This window comes from Somniosus microcephalus, unplaced genomic scaffold (genome assembly GCF_052327205.1).
Source record: "Somniosus microcephalus isolate GS21.2 unplaced genomic scaffold, FLI_Smic_1.0 unresolved_chr1, whole genome shotgun sequence".
NCBI classification, from domain to species: domain Eukaryota; kingdom Metazoa; phylum Chordata; class Chondrichthyes; order Squaliformes; family Somniosidae; genus Somniosus; species Somniosus microcephalus.
This window is the reverse complement of record NW_028225179.1, coordinates 159,112,772-159,129,510: the sequence shown is the minus strand read 5'-3', so window position 1 is coordinate 159,129,510 and position 16,739 is coordinate 159,112,772.

The window sequence follows — 16,739 nt, the reverse complement described above, 5'->3', positions numbered from 1 at the left end:
ATGACCTGATGTTCTGCATCTCAGGGGCAAATGTAACATCATCTCAACATAAATGTTTGAATAAACAACAGCATTCGTGAGACTGGTTACATCACTCGTGTCTGTGAATTTGAGGGTGACTTTATACTGCGCAGAATGTATTTGCATCTTGCTTTGAATATGTTTGAGCAAATTAATGTTAATTTCAGAAATAGAAAAAAATCTCGAGTTACTCAAACTGTGTATCGGGTATTTGGGATCTGTGGATTCACATCTCAGGCAGTGCTACCCTCCCAGTCCCTGATAAAGGGGAAATACATCACAGGGTGTGCGGGGAGTATTGTGGGACAGACGGACCGCCCCTATTATGCCTCCAAAGCCGGCCCGCCCCTACTTTGCTCCAGCAGCCGCCCCTCCCCCAATATACTCCCGCAGCCGCCCCCCCACAATATGCTCCCGCAGTCGGCCCGCCCCCTGCTATGCTCCCGCAGCCGGCCCGCCCCTACTTTGCTCCAGCAGCCGCCCCTACCCCAATATACTCCCGCAGCCGCCCCCCCCCCCCAATATGCTCCCGCAGCCGCCACCCCCCAATATGCTCCCGCAGCCGCCACCCCCCCCAATATGCTCCCGCAGCCGCCCCCCCCATATGCTCCCGCAGCCGGCCCGCCCCCTGCTATGCTCCCGCAGCCGGCCCGCCCCCTGCTACGCTTCCGCAGCCGGCCCGCCCCCTGCTACGCTCCCGCAGCCGGCCCGCCCCCTGCTACGCTCCCGCAGCCAGCCCCCCCCCCAATATGCTCCCGCAGCCGGCCCGCCCCCAATATGCTCCCGCAGCCGGCACGCCCCCTGCTACGCTCCCGCAGCCGGCCCGCCCCCTGCTATGCTCCCGCAGCTGGCCCCCCCCAATATGCTCCCGCAGCCGGCCCCCCCCAATATGCTGCCGCAGCCGCCCCCCCCAATATGCTCCCGCAGCCGGCCCGCCCCCTGCTACGCTCCCGCAGCCGGTCCGCCCCCTGCTACGCTCCCGCAGCCGGCCCGCCCCCTGCTACGCTCCCGCAGCCGGCCCGCCCCCTACTATGCTCCCGCAGCCGGCCCCCCCCAATATGCTCCCGCAGCCGGCCCCCCCAATATGCTCCCGCAGCCGGCCCCCCCCAATATGCTGCCGCAGCCGCCCCCCCCCAATATGCTCCCGCAGCCGGCCCGCCCCCTGCTACGCTCCCGCAGCCGGCCCGCCCCCTGCTACGCTCCCGCAGCCGGCCCGCCCCCTACTATGATCCCGCAGCCGGCCCGCCCCCTGCTACGCGCCCGCAGCCGGCCCGCCCCCTACTATGATCCCGCAGCCGGCCCGCCCCCTGCTACGCGCCCGCAGCCGGCCCGCCCCCTACTATGATCCCGCAGCCGGCCCGCCCCCTGCTACGCTCCCGCAGCCGGCCCGCCCCCTACTATGCTCCCGCAGCCGGCCCGCCCCCACCTGCCGCAGCCGGCCCGCCCCCTGCTACGCTCCCGCAGCCGGCCCACCCCCTGCTACGCTCCCGCAGCCGGCCCGCCCCCTACTAAGATCCCGCAGCCGGCCCGCCCCCTACTATGATCCCGCAGACGGCCCGCCCCCTGCTATGTGAAGGACAAACAGGGTTAGAGCACGGAGGGGGAATAATTGAACCCTGGCCGGGAGGGTGAAGGTTCCTGGGGTGTTGACAGTGGGGGGAGGGAGAGAGAGGGAGGGAGGAGGTGGAGATGGGCGGGGATCGAGATTCCAGGGCACTTTGCTCCAGACTGAACTCACTGCCGACTACAAACCCTCTGGTGACACACGGCGTGAGATAGAGATCCACAAACTGAATTGTGTTAATGATTGCAGCCGCTCACCCTAAAACACAAAGTGCCACAAATGTCAAGGAGTGGTGTCAGGTGACAGGCACAGAGAATCGGTACAAGTGAAAAGACAAATCTGCTAGAAAGAAAGGAAATATTTTTATTTCTAGCGCGTCTTTCACCACCTCAGGACGTCCCAAAGTGATTCACAGCCCATGAAGTAGTTTTGAAGTGAAGTCACTTTTTTAAGAAATCACACAACACCAGGTTATAGTCTAACAGCTTTATTTGCAATCACAAGCTTTCGGAGCGCTGCTCCTTCGTCAGGTAGACTTCACGTGAGGAAGGAGCAGCGCTCCGAAAGCTTGTGATTTCAAATAAAGGTGTTGGACTATAACCTGGTGTTGTGTGATTTCTTACATTTGTCCACCCCAGTCCAACACCGGCATCTCCACAACATGGTCACTTTTTTAATGTAGGGAAACACATCAGCCAAAGCGAGCACAGCAAGATCCCACAAACAGCAATGTAATAAAGGAGCAGAGCACCTGTTTTTCAGGTGTTGGTTGAGGGATAAATATTGCTCAGGCCATCAGGAGAACTCCCCTTCTCTTCGGAATAGTGCCGTATTTTACATCCACCTGAGAGGGCAGACTGCGCCACTGTTTACCGTCTCACCGAAAGGCGGCACCATTTGACAGTGCGGATTCTTCAATGCTGCTCTGGAGTGTTATCCTGGGTTATGTTCTGAAGTCTATGGAGTGGGACTTCATCCCACAATCCTCGCACTCAGAGGTGAGAGCGCTCCCCCTGAGCCACAGCTGACACCCCCCACTGGGGCAGAGGCGGCTGCCCACCTGCTTCTGGAATGTGTGCTTGCAGAGGAAGTTTGGAGGGAAGATGCAGTGGATTTTCTGTCGAGGCCGGGTCCTCCCAGGAAACTCCATAACACAGGCCTCTGTGCTCAATGGATCCTTCCCAGGGACACTGGGCCAGAAACAAGCATCAACTGATTGTGGAAGGACTTGGAGTGACATCTTTCCTCCAATATTTGGAGGAATTTCTTTACACAGAGAGTGGTGAGAATGTGGAACTCGCTGCCACATGGAGTGTATGCTGTAGAGGGCATTGATGCATTGAAAGGGAGGCTCGATGCATACAATAGAGAGAAGGGAATAAAGGGATACGCGGGCAGGGGGGAAGAGGTACTTAGAGTGGGAGGAGTCTCGTTTGGAGGACAAACACCGGCCTGGAGCAGTTGGGCCAAATGGGCTGTTTCTGTGCTGTAGATTCGATGGTTCAAGACATCCTTTGTCTTGTCTGAAACTTGCTGGTCTTCCATATCAAGGGCCTGTGTGTGACTGAGTGTTGCAGACTTGCTCATTGCATGAGCGCCAAAAGGAAAATCTGGCGTGGGGTGCTCCTGCACTCCTTACACAGCCCAGCGGAACTTTCTTATATTCATTTCAATGAAAGGTCCCAACCCAGCACTCTGACGCTAAACCACACTGGTTTATATATCAGATAATCTTACATAGAAACATAGAACATAGAAAAATAGAAGCAGGAGTAGGTTATTCGGCCCTTCGAGCCCGCTCCGCCATTCAATATGGTCATGGCTGATCCTCTATCTCAATACCATATTCCTGCTCTCTCCCCATAACCCTTGATGCCTTTTGTATCTAGAAATCTATCTATCTCCTTCTTAAATATATTCAGTGACTTGGGCTCCACAGCCTTCTGTGGTAGAGAATTCCACAGGTTCACCACCCTCTGAGTGAAGAAATTTCTCCTCATCTCAGTCCTAAATGTCCTACCCTGTATCCTGAGACAGTGACCCCTCGTTCTAGACCCCCCAGCCAGGGGAAACATCCTCCCTGCATCCAGTCTGTCTAGCCCTGTCAGAATTTTATACGTTTCAATGAGATCCCCTCACATTGTTCGAAACTCTAGTGAATACAGGCCTAGTCGACCCAATCTCTCCTCATACGACAAGCCTGCCATCCCAGGAATCAGTCTGGTGAACCTTCGCTGCACTCCCTCTAAAGTCATCTGAGCCGTTCTTGGTGCCAGCTATGGATCAGTGGGCCATCCTCTCGCCCGAGTCAGAAGGTTGTGGGTTCAAGTCCTACTCCCAGACTTCAACACAAAAGCCTGGGCTGACGCTTCAGTGTGGTACTGAGGGAGCGCTGCACTGTCGGAGGTACTGTCTTTCGGATGAGACGTTAAAGCGAGGCCCCGTCTGTTCTCTCAGGTGGACGTAAAAGATTCCATGGCAATATTTCGAAGAAGAGCAGGGGAGTTCTCCCCGGTGTCCTGGCCAATATTTATCCCTCAATCAACATCACTAAAAACAGATTATCTGGTCATTATCACATTGTTGTTTGTGGGAGCTTGCTGTGCGCAAATTGGCAGCCGCGTTTCCTTCATTACAACAGCGACTACACTTCAAACATGTACGTCATTGGTTGTAAAGCGCTTTGGGACGTCCTGAAGTTGTGAAGGGCGCTATATAAATCCAAGACTTTGTGTTTCCTATTTTCAAATAAATCACACGGTTAGATTTTGTCAAATTTGAGTGCCTCACGCCACTATCTAATTGTAACTAAATATCTCAGTTATTTCAGTCTCTAAACCTGTGGATTGTGTGATAATATACATTTAACCCTTTTAGCCCCGGTATCATTCTGGTGAATCTGCGCGGCCCCAGACTCTGCCATTTACAGAAACAGCAGCTTAGACGAGACTACATTTAATTCAGTCAGTTAATTACCGCAAGTGAGCGATCTCCGACCAAAGTTAGAACAGGAGATCGGGAGAAACCCTCCCCGGGGAATTTCAGGGCCAATTATTCAATTGTTTCGTCTAAATTAGAAGTAAACAGGTTTTCACTAGATACGCCCACATTGGCCGGGAATTTCCTCAGCTAGTTTTTTTTTAGAGGAGACGGGAATCCGGGACAGGATGGAATGTCCCACAAGCTGCTCCCCTCGCGGTATCCCACTTCCTGGGCTCCGGGAAATTTTCATGGATCGGGCAGCGGGCCCCGCATTAACAACACAACTGGGGTCCCCGCCTCAGGAAACCCAAGGCACGGGCCCAGTCACAGCGGAACAGTGCCGGGCGCAGAAGATAGCAAGAGGGGAAAATTCCGTCAATTTTATTCGAGCCCGGTTCCCCCGCCCAACCCCCTGTACTGGACCTTTCTGCACAACCATCCCTCCCAGCCATTGCTGCCGAGGCTCAATGTGACATGGGACTATTATGCGCCACTCCCCAAATGGGCTCTAATTTAAGACAAGTGGAAAGGGGTTTGGGGCGGGGGGCGATGTGGTGTAACAGGGTCCCCTCCCAACTTGTGCCTCTCCCTGTGCAGAATATTGCTTATTGTGTCAAATCGGCCGAGGATATCAGGTCCCACTGTATCTCATGTCAATCCAGCTCTCACTGGTGACTGAGGTCAGAGAACTAAGTTTGATGTCATCCCTGCTCCCAACAAACACTAACTGCAAACGGTGCTGACAACTTTCTGTGGAATGGGGAGGAGCATTCCTGATCCTCCTCGCTCCCCCGAAATGAAACCATTGTTTGATTATCTTTCCCTGCCTTTAAGGACCGATGGTTAGGCCGCTGGAGACCCGCCTGACAACTGAGCTTGGGGCTAAGTTGGAGATCTTTCCTGTGTGTTACGGACAGGAATGATCTGAGCAGGGAATTGTTGAATCCGTGAATGTTAATTTATGGTATTCTTCAATAAATCGACAGAGACTGCAGAGGAACAATTAACAGGTGTTTACTGGATGCAGGTTACTCAAAAACTAAAGTACAGATCCCTACTCAGGGTTTATATACCGGTGTGGTCACTACCGGTACTACAGTATACAGGAGCTGTAAAAAGTAGTTCTCCCCTTAAAGCTACATACACTACAATTCCTCCCCTTTTAGATTAACAGTACCATAACATTCATTTAATAATTAACACTTTTAACATGTAACATTAACGGCAAATAGTCCATTTATAAATTCAGTCTTTGGGGCGGCTTCCTGATCCTTTCTGGATAGTGCCTTTCCTGAGTGTCTTGCTTTTGGTGTGGAGGCGATTCTGGCCCCCTGTCGTCGGTTGGTTCATCAGCTTCCGATGCTACTGTTTCTGGGGTAGATGCTACCGGTATGTTGGGTTCATCACCAGGTACACGAGACCTGGGGTGGACTCTTTCCTGTGACTCTAGGACCTGGTCGACATGGCATCTCACGATGTTCTCCCCAACATCCACGGTGTACATTAGTGGTCCCTGCCGTGTGCATCTCGTTCCTGGTTGCCATTTCTCTGTTCGGTAGTCGCGAGCCAAGACTGGTTGCCCTACATTGAAGCTGCTTGTTGGCTTCTCATTGATGTGCTGTAATTGCTTATTCTCAACATCTCTTCGTACATTTGGTTTGAGCAAATCCAGACGAGATCTCAACCTTCGGTTAAAGAACATCATGGCCGGGGTCTGGTTGGTGATTGTATGTGTCGCATTTCTGTAGGCTAACAGGAAATTGTCCACCTTATGCTGCAGTGGAATGTCGTCATCGCACATGGCCCTTACTGCTTTTTTAAAGGTTTGTACAAACCTCTCAGCCAATCCATTGGTGGCTGGATGATACGGAGCGGAGGTGTAATGCCTTACCCCATTCCTTTTCATAAATCTTCGAAACTCTTCGGACACAAACTGTGGTCCGTTATCAGAGCAAATCTGCTCTGGCAAGCTGTTCCTGGCAAAGATGGTCCGTAGGACTGCAATAGTTTTCTCCGTGGTGGTGGAGGACATTTTGATCACCTCAGGCCATTTCGAGTGCGCATCCACAGCTATTAAAAACATTGAGTCCATGAATGGACCAGCAAAATCAATATGCACCCGTTGCCATGGAGATGAGGGCCACTCCCATGGGTGTAGAGGGGCATGTGGTGGTGCATTTTGGACCTTCTGGCATCCTGAGCAGCTCTTTGTCAGGTCCTCGATTTGCTGATCGATCCCCGGCCACCACACAGAAGCCCTAGCAAGGCTTTTCATTTTCACCCCTCCCAGATGGCCTTCGTGAAGCTCATTGAGCACTCTCTCCCTTAACTTGGATGGAATTACCACTCGGGATCCACACATCAAGGCCCCCTGGCATACTGACAGCTGTTCTCTTCTGGATGAGAATGCTGGCAACAGTGAGTCGCCATGTGCTGGCCATCCCTTCACCGTCAAATCATATACCCGAGACAGTGTTGGGTCATTTCGCGTCTCCTTCTCTATATCCGCGTTAGTTACTGGCAAGCGTTCAATTATAGACTAATAAAATATTTCGACACGGTCCACTGCTGGTGCTTCCTCCGCAGTAGGCAGTGGCAGGCGTGATAGCCCATCAGCGTTTCCATGCTGTTTCATGCCCTTATACTCTATTTCATATTGGTTCGCCCCTAGAAAAAGGGACCATTATTGTAGCCGTTGTGCAGTCATCACTGGAACGCCCTTCTTTGGATTAAAGATGGAGACCAGTGGTTGGTGGTCAGTCAGCAAGGTGAACTTCTGCCCGTGCAGATAGTGGTTGAACTTTTTCACTCCCCACACTAGGCTGAGGGCCTCCCTGTCAATCTGGGCTTGTTGCGCTCGGCTGAGGTTAGTGACCGAGACGCAAAGGCTACTGGCCTCTCCAAGCCATCCGGGAATTTGTGCGACAGCACCGCTCCAATACCATAGGGTGATGCATCACACGCCAACCAAATTGGTAGTGCTGGGTTGAAATGAGCCAACACCTCTTTTGATGTGATCAATTCTTTGCACTTCTGGAAAGCTCGTTTACATTCGTCATTCCACTTCCATGGTACCCCGTTTGCAGTAGGGTGTTCAGTGGGTGTAGTACTGTAGACAAATTCGGCAAGAACTTATGGTAGTAGTTCACCAGCCCGAGGAACGACCTCAGTTGTGACACATTTCCCGGCCTTGACTACTGCCTCAATCTTTTCAGGGGACTTATGCAACCCCTCTTCATCACTAACGTGGCCACAATACGAGATCTGCTTCTGGAAAAACTCGCATTTGTGGCAATTAGCTCGAAGCCCATATTCCTTCAATCAAGTGAGCACCTGCTCCAGGTTGGCGAGGTGATCACTGTCATTTTTGCCCGTGACCAGGATGTCGTCCAAATAACACTGGGTCCCTGGAATCCCTTGCAGGACTTGATCCATTGCCCTTTGCCAAATAGCCGGAGCTGATGCTACCCCGAACACCAGCCGGTTGTATTGGTAGAGACCTTTATGAGTGTTGATCGTGAGGTACTGTTTCGAGGCTTCTTCTACCTCCATTTGCAGGTACGCCTGGGCCAGATCAATCTTAGTGAAGCGTTTTCCTCCAGATAGCAAGTCGAAAATATCTTCAATCCGTGGAAGCGGATATGGTACCGTGTGAAGGACTGGGTTCACTGTCACCTTAAAGTCCCCACTGAAGCGAATCTTCTTTGGTTCCCCAGGCGTATTACTCAACGACCTCTTCATTACAGGAATGATGGGTGTAGCCCACTCGCTGCAGTCCACTTTGGACAGTACTCCAGAACGTTCCAAACCTTCCAGCTCTGCTTCGACAGCTGGGCGGATCGCATAAGGCACCGGTCTGGCCTTAAAAAACTTTGGGCTTGCATTTTCCTCTATTTTGATCGTCGCTGTTATGCCTTTTAGTGTTCCGAGTCCCTCCTGGAACACTTCTTGTGCATCAGTTAGCATTTTTGACAGTCGTCCAGGTGTGACGTCGTCATCCTTTTTGGCATCTACCGTCAGTGCTTGTATGGCATGCCAATCTAACTGTATCTTCCGGATCCATTCACGTCATAGTAGTGGTGGTCCTCCATCTGGCAATACATATAGGTCCATTTTTGGTGTTTCCTTGCCGTTGTATATCACGTTCACCCTTATTTTTCCTTTGGGGTAGACTTTTTGCCCCGTGTACATCTTCAAGACAATCTCTGTATCTCCCAAGGGTATATGTGAGAATAGCCGCTTGTAGTACCTTCGGTTTATGACTGTTAGGGCTGATCCTGTGTCCAATTCCATTTTCACTTGGACTCCGTCTATCTTGAGCGTGACCCAGATAGTTTGGTGATCCTCCATTTTGATTACATTATGTAGTTTCAGACAACCCAGCTCCTTGCTTCCGGAGTCTGTATCACTTTTCTGTTCGTCTCCATCTCCTTATGTACCTTTTTGTACTTCTCCTGTGGAGATTTCTTGCGGCTGGTTTTCTTTCCCGATCTGCAGACTCTTGCTATGTGTCCTACTTCTCCACACTGTCTGCACACTTGGTCCTTAAACCAACAATCCTTATGGTCGTGTGCTGTTCTGCCGCAGCGATAACCCTTCCCTGTTCCATATGACATTTCATTTGTGCCATATTCTTGCAGTCTCCATTGTATCTCTGCAGCGCCCCGTGCGGCTGCTTCGTGTGATACTGCCATGCTGAAAGACTTGTCCAGTGTAAGATCCCTTTCTGATAGAAGCCGTTTCTGGGTTCCTTCACTTTGAAGCCCACACACAAACTTGTCCCTTAAAGTATCTGCTAGTCCCGTTCCAAACTGGCAGTGTTTCGATAGCTTGCGCAGTTCCGTTAAATACTCAGCATTACTTTCGTCTTTATGCTGGTTCCTTTTGTGGAACTTAAATCTTTCTGTTATCAGCAGCGGTGTGGGGTTTAAGTGGTCCTGTAGGATTGCCACTATGCTTTCAAAATTCTTTTCCACTGGCTTCTCTGGGGTTACTAGGTTTCGCAGTAAGCCGTACATTTTTGCACCCATGGAATTCAACAATACCAGTGCTTTCCTGGCATCTGGCACTTAATTCGCCTTGCAGTACACTTCTATGCGTTCTATATATGTTTCCCAATCTTCGACTTCATTGTCGAATGCTGTGACACTGCCACTCTTCGGCATCCCTGGGTGTGGTTAGACTGGCTAAAAATGGCGTTGCCCGTGCTCTCCCTTCTTCTCCGCTGGCTCAAAATGGCGTCTCCCGCACTTTCCTTTCTTCCCGCACTCTCCCTTCTTCTCCACTGGCTCAAAATGGCATCTCCCGCGCTCTCCCTTCTTCTCCACTACGGCACAAAAAATGACGTTTTCCCGCGCTCTCCCTTCTTTTCTTCCCCCGCGGACGCTGCTCAGCCCTTGAACACCGGCCGCGCTCTGCGCATTTTCCCCTCTCACGTTGACGCCGCTCGGTTTTCAACCCCGGCTGCGCCCTGTGCGCTTTACCCTCTCTCTTACCCGTCGACACTGCTCGGCCTTTTTCTGTGCCGTTGGTTGGCTCCCACCGCCGCTGTCCGGGAAGGGTCTGCGCCGTACCTGCTGCCAGCCCGCTGCGCTGGATCGTCGCGGCTGGAGAACCAAGCCCAGCTCTCTACAGCCTCCTCTGCAATGCTCAAGTTCTCCGTGGATGGTCGACGCCCGCACTGGTGGATTCGGCCTTCTTCTTCAGAGTTGCAGGTAGGTTCGAAACGACTCATCGCCAATGTTAAATCTGGATATCGTTAGGTAGTGTGTCCTTCAAATAATCGACAGAGGCTGTAGATAACAATCAACAGGTGTTTACTGGATGAGGGTTGCTCTAAAACTAAACAGTACAGATCCCTACGCAGGGTTATATACAGGTGTGGTCACTGCCGGTACTACAGTATACAGGAGCTGTAAAATGTAGTTCTCCCCTTAAAGGTACATGATATACCTATCAATTCCTCCAATAAAAGGCGAAGAGTTACGAAGGTGACTAAAGGTTTTTATTGACTAAATAACAGAGCCCACTCTCGTGGGTGATCCGATCCAAGCAGGAGGAATACCAGCCAGTCGCTCACCTTTATACCTGGCCTGGTGGGTGGAGCCAAGGCGGAGTCGGCAGTGGTCATCCCAGGTATAGCAGTGTGGCAAGAGGCGACCTCGTACCGTGATACAATAGTGGTCAGTGATACAGTTATAACGAACAGTGGTGAACAGTGCTAACTACTAACAGTGATACGATAGTGAACGTGGTTTACCACATTCACCCCTTGTTTAGAATTAAGTCCGGCGGGGTGAAGTGTACTACCAATTCTGGTAGGTCAGTCTGTCCGGAGGCTTCGTAAGCCTCTCCGATCGCCGCAGCGGTGGTGTTGCCTTATCCGGTGCTGGTGCCTTATCCGGTGTTGATGCTGGTGTTTGCGTGGTCGGCGAGGGCTCGTGGGGTTCCGGCATGCCGTCTACCTGGACTGAGGTTGGGGGGGGTGGTGGCGGTGTTTCCGGATCGGCTGAGGGTGCGAGGTCTCGTAGGGAGACAGTGTCCTCCCGCCCGTCTGGGTACGCCACGTAGGCGTACTGGGGGTTGGCGTGCAGGAGGTTCACCCTCTCGACCAGGGGGTCCGTTTTATGGGTCCTCACGTGTTTCCGCAGCCAGACCGGCCCCGGGGCGGTCAGCCAGGTTGGTAGAGTGGTTCCCGTAGTCGACTTCCTGGGGAAAACGAACATTCGTTCATGGGGGGTGGTGTTAGTGGCCGTGCAAAGTAATGACCGGATGGAGTGCAGCGCTGTCGGGAGGACTTCTTGCCAGCGGGAGGTTGGGAGGCCCTTAGACTTTAAGGCTAAGAGGACGGCCTTCCATACCGTCGCGTTCTCTCTTTCCACCTGACCGTTACCTCTGGGGTTGTAGCTGGTGGTCCTGCTTGCTGCAATACCTCTCTCTAGGAGGAATTGCCGGAGTTCCTCGCTCATGAAGGAGGAGCCCCGGTCGCTGTGTATATAGTTCGGGAACCCGAACAAGGCGAAGAGGGCATTCAGGCACTTAATGACCGTGCTACTGGTCATGTCGGGGCAGGGGAAGGCAAAGGGGAAACGGGAGTACTCATCAACGATGTTGAGGAAGTACACATTACGGTCAGAGGACGGGAGGGGCCCCTTAAAGTCGATGCTCAGGCGCTCGAAGGGGCGGGTGGCCTTGATCAGGCTTGCTCGGTCCGGCCTATAGAAGTGCGGTTTGCACTCCGCACAGGTCTGGCAGTTCCTGGTCATGGTCCTGACCTCCTCGATGGAGTAGGTCAGGTTGCGGGCCTTAATGAAATGGTAGAGTCTGGTGACTCCGGGGTGGCAGAGCTGGTCGTGGAGGGTCTGAAGCCTATCGATATGCGCGCTGGCGCATGTCATTCGTGAAAGGGCATCAGGGGATTCGTTCAGCTTGCCTGGCCGGTACAAGATCTCATAATCGTAGGTGGAGAGCTCGATTCTCCATCTCAAAATCTTGTCATTCTTGATTTTGCCCTTCAGCTTGTTATTAAACATGAAAGCCACCGAACGCTGGTCGGTGAGGAGGGTAAATCGTTTGCCTGCCAGGTAGTGCCTCCAGCGCCGTACTGCCTCCACGATCGCCTGGGCCTCTTTCTCGACCGACGAATGTCGGATCTCGGGGCCCTGTAGGGTCCTTGAGAAGAAGGCCACTGGCCTCCCCTCCTGGTTTAGGGTGGCGGCTAAGGCGAAGTCGGATGCGTCGCTCTCCACCTGAAAGGGGATGGACTCGTCCACTGCGTGCATCGTGGCCTTGGCTATGTCTCCCTTAATGAGGGAGAAGGCCGCGCACGCCTCCTCCGTGAGGGGGAAGGAAGTGGCTTTCAGGAGGGGTCTGGCTTTGTCCGCGTAATTGGGTACCCATTGGGCATAGTAGGCGAAAAGCCCCAGGGTTCTCCTAAGTGCTTTAGGGCAGTGGGGGAGGGGTAGCTCCATGAGGGGGCGCATTCTTTCTGGGTCGGGGCTGATGATTCCGTTCTCCACTACGCAGCCGAGGATGGCAAGGCGCGTGGTGTTAAACACGCATTTCTCCTTATTGTAGGTGAGGTTCAGCCGTTGGGCCGTACGGAGGAATTTCTCCAGATTCGCGTCATGTTCCTGCCGGTCGCGGCCGCAGATAGTGACGTTATCTAGGTAGGGGAATGTAGCCTGCAGTTCGTTCTGGTCAACCATCTGGTCCATCTCCCTTTGGAAGACCGAGACCCCATTAGTGACACCGAAGGGGACCCTAAGGAAGTGGTATAGGCGCCCATTCGCCTCGAAGGCGGTATACTGGCGGTCCTCAGGGTGGATAGGGAGTTGGTGGTAGGCCGACTTCAGGTCGATGGTCGAGAATACTTTATACTGTGCAATCTGATTGACCATGTCAGATATGCGGGGGAGGGGGTATGCGTCCAGCTGGGTATATCTGTTTATGGTCTGGCTGTAGTCGATGACCAGGCGGTTTTTATCGCCGGTCTTTACGACTACGACCTGGGCACGCCAGGGGCTGCTGCTCCCTCGATAATGCCCTCTTTCAGGAGGCGCCGCACCTCAGAGCTAATGAAGGCTCTGTCCCCGGCGCTATACCGCCTGCTTTTGGTAGCGACGGGTTTGCAGTCAGGGGTAAGGTTAGCAAACAGAGAGGGTGGCGGGACCTTGAGGGTGGAGAGGCTGCAGGTGTTACGCGGTGGGCGGTTTAACGTTTGCTGGTTGTTGACTGTGAGTGGGGGGAGGGGTCCACCGTATGCTAGGGTTACGCTTTGGAGGTGGGATTGGAAGTCCAGCCCTAGTAGGACGGCAGCGCAGAGATGGGGGAGGACGAGGAGTTTAAAGTTTTTATACTCCGTGCCCTTAACCGACAGGGTCACGACACAGTAGCCGCTGATGTCCGTGGCGTGGGACCTCGATGCCATCGAGATTCGGCTGCGCGTTGGTAGGACAGAGAGGGAGTAGTGGCTCACCGTGTCTGGGTGGATGAAGCTCTCCGTGCTTCCGCTGTCGAACAGGCAGGTCGTGGCGTGGCCGTTCACTTTGATGTCCATCATTGACTTGGACAGATGGTGCGGGCGGGCTTGGTCCAGGGTGACGGAAGCTAGTGTGTAGCTGAGCGAGTCGTTGTCATCTGCGGGCGAGGCGGTCGGGCGTGGTGAGTAAAATGGCGTCTCCCACGAGGTAGGGCCCCATGAGGCACTATTGGGGTCGGTTGCCTTAATCAAAGATGGCCGCCCCCATGACTCATGTGTGGGGATGCTGGCCTCAGTTGCCCTAAACAAAGATGGCCGCCCCCATGACTCATGTGTGGGGATGCTGGCCTCAGTTGCCCTAAACGAAGATGGCCGCCCCCATAGTTCGCATGCGGCACTGCTGGCCTCTGAGGATCCGCTCCTGCAGGCCTTGGAGAAGTGGCCTTTCTTCAGGCAGGTTTTACATATGGAGTTCTTGGCTGGGCAGCGCGACCTCGGGTGCTTCTCCTGGCCACAAAAAAAACAGCCGGCGGCCCGATCGCGGATGCCCGATGTCGGGGCCGGTGCCGGGGGTGGCGGGGCCGGTCGGGTCCGGGACGCCGACGCAGAGGTAGGTCCCGGGGGCGGCGCTGGGAAGGGTGCTGTGGTAGGGGTCGGGCCCGAGTCCCAGGGTCGCGAGCAGTACCTGGTGAATGCTTCCTGATCTTGGTGGGCCACTTCCAGGGAGATAGCGAGGGCTTCAGCTTTTTCCATGCTGAGGTCTTTAGCTTCCAGCAGTCTTTGCCGTGAGTACTCGGACCGTAGGCCTTTCAGGAATGCGTCGCGGATATTATCTTCAGTATTTTCGGCTGCCGACACCGATTTAAACTCACAGTTCCTGGCGAGTGCATATAGCGCCTGTGAGAATTCGGCTACTGATTCTCCTGGCTGTTGCGGCCGTGATCTTAGGAGGTGCCTAGCGTACATGTAGTTTACCGGGGTCCGGTACTTCTGTTTCAGCAGGTTGATGGCGGTCTCGTAGGTAGTCATGTCCTCGATGAGAGTGTATACTCTCGGGCTCAGTTGTGCCTGCAGAACACTTAGTTTGGATGCCTGAGGGACGCTGGATTCTCTCAGGTATGATTCGAAGCAGACCAGCCAGTGTTTAAAGTCTGCGGCTGAGTTTGCTGCTCGTGGGTTCAGGTCCAGGTACGGCGGTCTGAGGGCTCGCAGCCAAGCTGGCTGGTGTGGCTGTGCTCCTGGGAGCTGCGCTGGTGGCTCCTCCGCCGGTTGTGACTCGTTGTCGGACATCATTAAATTTAGTCAATAAAATTGATATACCTATCAATTCCTCCAATAAAAGGCGAAGAGTTACGAAGGTGACTAAAGGTTTTTATTGACTAAATAACAGAGCCCACTCTCGTGGGTGATCCGATCCAAGCAGGAGGAATACCAGCCAGTCGCTCACCTTTATACCTGGCCTGGTGGGTGGAGCCAAGGCGGAGTCGGCAGTGGTCATCCCAGGTATAGCAGTGTGGCAAGAGGCGACCTCGTACCGTGATACAATAGTGGTCAGTGATACAGTTATAACGAACAGTGGTGAACAGTGCTAACTACTAACAGTGATACGATAGTGAACGTGGTTTACCACAGTACATACACTACAGGAGAGAGAGCGGGAAGGGGAGGGGAGAGACAGCGGGTGGGGAGGGGGAGAGAGCAGGTGGGGGAGGGGAGAGAGAGCGGGTGGGGGAGGGGAGAGAGAGCGGGTGGGGAGGGGGAGAGAGCGGGAAGGGGAGGGGAGAGACAGCGGGTGGGGAGGGGGAGAGAGCAGGTGGGGGAGGGGAGAGAGAGCGGGTGGGGGAGGGGAGAGAGAGCGGGTGGGGAGGGGGAGAGAGCGGGTGGGGGAGGGGAGAGAGAGCGGGTGGGGGAGGGGAGAGAGAGCGGGTGGGGGAGGGGAGATAGAGCGGGAGGGGGAGGGGAGAGAGAGCGGCAGGGGAGAGAGAGCGCGAGGGGGAGGGGAGAGAGAGCGGGTGGGGGAGGGGAGAGAGGGCAGGTGGGGGAGGGGAGAGAGAGCGGGAGGGGGAGGGGAGAGAGAGCGGGTGGGGGACATGAGAGAGAGCGGGTGGGGGAGGGGAGAGAGAGCGGGCAGGGAGGGGAGAGAGAGCGGGTGGGGAGGGGGAGAGAGCGGGTGGGGGAGGGGAGAGAGAGCGGGTGGGGGAGGGGAGAGAGAGCGGGAGGGGGAGGGGAGAGAGAGCGGGTGGGGCAGGTGGGAGAGAGCGGGTGGGGGAGGGGAGAGAGAGCGGGCGGGGAGGGGAGAGAGAGCGGGTGGGAGAGGGGTGAGAGAGCGGGAGGGGGAGGGGAGAGAGAGCGGGTGGGGGAGGGGAGAGAGAGCGGGAGGGGGAGGGGAGAGAGAGCGGGAGGGGGAGGGGAGAGAGAGCGGGTGGGGGGGGGAGAGAGAGCGGGTGGGGGAGGGGAGAGAGAGCGGGTGGGGGAGGGGAGAGAGAGCGGGAGGGGGAGGGGAGAGAGCGGGTGGGGGAGGGGGTAGAGAGCGGGTGGGGGAGGGGAGAGGGAGCGGGTGGGGGAGGGGGGAGAGAGCGGGTGGGGGAGGGGAGAGAGAGCGGGTGGGGGAGGGGAGAGAGAGCGGGTGGGGGAGGGGAGAGAGAGCGGGTGGGGGAGGGGGGAGAGAGCGGGTGGGGGAGGGGAGAGAGAGCGGGAGGGGAGGGGAGAGAGAGCGGGAGGGGGAGGGGAGAGAGAGCGGGTGGGGGAGGGGAGAGAGAGCGGGAGGGGAGGGGAGAGAGAGCGGGGGGGAGGGGAGAGAGAGCGGGTGGGGGAGGGGAGAGAGAGTGGGAGGGGAGGGGAGAGAGAGCGGGTGGGGGAGGGGAGAGAGAGCGGGAGGGGGAGGGGAGAGAGAGCGGGTGGGGGAGGGGAGAGAGAGCGGGAGGGGGAGGGGAGAGCGGGTGGGGGAGGGGAGAGAGAGCGGGTGGGGGAGGGGAGAGAGAGCGGGAGGGGAGGGGAGAGAGAGCGGGTGGGGGAGGGGAGAGAGAGCGGGAGGGGGAGGGGAGAGAGAGCGGGTGGGGGAGGGGAGAGAGAGCGGGTGGGGGAGGGGGAGAGAGCGGGTGGGGGAGGGGAGAGATAGCGGGAGGGGGAGGGGAGAGAGAGCGGGTGGGGGAGGGGAGAGAGAGCGGGTGTGGGAGGGGAGAGAGAGCGGGA